Here is a 2459-nt window from a genome sequence, read left to right on the forward strand (position 1 = left end):
GCAGCGGTTCGGGATGTCCTTGTTCTTCGGAGGTTCCGACCCGGCTGTAGCGGATGAGTGGCGGGTGAGATTGGAGCGGTATTTCCAGTCGATGAGGTGTCCGGAGGCGTATCGGGTGGACCTAGCGGCCCACTACTTGGCGGGTGATGCTCATTTGTGGTGGCGGAGTGTGCTGGCCAAGAGGGGGCAGGGATTGGCGGTGTGGGGAGATTTCTTGGCAGAGTTTAATGCCAAGTATTTTCCGGCGGAGGCATTGGACCGGATGGAGTCGCAGTTCCTGGCGTTGACTCAGTGCGAGCGGTCGGTGCGGGAGTACGACTCGGAGTTCAGCCGACTCTTGGTGTACTCGGGGCGTGCGGGAGATCCTGAGCAGATGCAGGTGCGTCGGTTCATGAAGGGTCTCAGCCCTGACATGAGGGTACGGTGCAAGGTGCGGGCCTATGCATCGCGTGTGGAGCTGGTTGAGCTAGCGGCGGGGATCGAGGACGAGTTGAGAAGTCACGGGGTGATTCCCAGTCCGTCGGCGCAGCCGAAAAAGACCCAGCCACAGTCAGTTCCGAGCAAGGGTGGCAAACCTGCTCAGGGACAGAAGAGGAAGTGGGATGACACTTCCAGGGTGAGCCAGGGTGATCGGAGGTGCTTCAGGTGTGGGATTACGGATCACAGGGTGGCAAGCTGCCCGAAGAAGGGCGAGCCGTGGGTTGATACCCGTGTCTGTTACCACTGCAGAGAGACGGGGCACATCAAGACGAGGTGTCATAAATTACAGCAGATGGCGGTAGCAGCGGTGCAGCCGGTGATGCAGCCAGTGGTGCAGCAGTGGGTGCAGCCAGGATTGCAGTTGGCAGGGCAGTCGTTGGCTCAGCTGGGAGCAACGCCGGTTGCACAGATAAAGGGATCGAGGGGGTATACGACCGTGGAGACAGGAGAGCCAAGCACTGGACGGCCGATCACAGGTTTAATTCTAAGACTCATTCTGTTTACTTCCGTTGTTTTATAATTTGTGTTGTTTCCTGTGATTTTGGGGTGGGCGGTCTTAGTGAAAAGGGTTTGTGTAGGGACCCTGTTGGTGGGCGGGTTCATGTCCCACGTGATGTTTGATTCTGGAGATACGAATAGCTTCATTACCCCAGAGTGCGCGACGGGTGGTAACATACGAGGAGATCCCGATGGTTGTTATGGAGCCGTTAGAGTCGCAGGAGGCGCGTTGCTAGCGGTTCAGGGACGGGCTAGTGGTGTGGATGTACAGATTGCGGGAGAGTCGATGCCGGCAGATCTGTACATTAGTCCGGTGGAGTTGTATGATGTAATTCTGGGCATGGATTGGTTGGAGCGGCACAGAGTTCATCTGGATTGTCACCGGGGGAGAGTATACTTCGAGCGTCCCGGACCGAAAATGTATTTCCAGGGTGTGAGACCGATTTCGGGGAGTTTAGTGATTTCGGCGATTCAGGCGGATAGGATGATCCGAAAGGGGCGGGAAGCTTATTTGGCTACGATTGTCATGCCAGAGACGGTTGATGAGGTAGTAGTGGATAAGATCCGGGTGGTCCAAGAGTTCGAGGATGTGTTTCAGTCGTTGAAGGGGTTACCACCATCTCGGTCTGATCCCTTCACGATTGAGTTGGAGCCCGGGACAACGCCGTTGTCTAAGGCTCCGTACCGGATGGCTCCAGCGGAGATGGCGGAGCTGAAGAAGCAGTTGGAGGATCTGCTGGGTAAGGGTTTCATCCGTCCTATTGTTTCACCGTGGGGTGCACCGGTGTTGTTCGTTAAGAAGAATGATGGGAGTTTCCGGCTGTGTATCGATTACCGGGGACTTAACCGAGTCACGGTGAAGAACAAGTATCCTTTGCCGCGGATTGATGAGTTGTTGGACCAGTTGAGGGGAGCTATGTGGTTCTCTAAGATCGATTTGGCGTCGGGTTACCATCAGATTCCTATCGACGAGGCGGATATCCGTAAAACGGCGTTCAGAAAGAGGTATGGGCATTATGAGTTCGTGGTGATGCCTTTCGGGTTGACTAATGCACCAGCGGCGTTCATGAGGCTGATGAACAGCGTGTTCCAGGCGTTTCTGGATGAGTTTGTTATCATCTTTATTGATGATATCCTGGTGTATTCTAAAAGTCATGAGGAGCACGAGTTAGACTTGCGGGCAGTGTTGGAGAAGCTGCGCGAGCAGAAGCTGTATGCTAAGTTGAGCAAGTGTAGTTTCTGGCAGAGAAAGATGGGGTTTCTGGGTCATATCGTGTCTGCAGAGGGAGTTTCTGTGGATCCAGAGAAGATTGAGGCTATCAGAGATTGGCCTAGACCGCAGAATGCCACAGAGATACGGAGTTTTCTGGGTTTGGCAGGTTACTACAGGCGGTTTGTGAAGGGCTTTGCCAGTAAAGCTCAGGCAATGACCAAGCTGACGGGTAAGGATGTTCCTTTCGTGTGAACTCCTGAGTGTGAGC

This window comes from Capsella rubella, unplaced genomic scaffold (genome assembly GCF_000375325.1).
Source record: "Capsella rubella cultivar Monte Gargano unplaced genomic scaffold, Caprub1_0 scaffold_1, whole genome shotgun sequence".
NCBI lineage: Eukaryota > Viridiplantae > Streptophyta > Magnoliopsida > Brassicales > Brassicaceae > Capsella > Capsella rubella.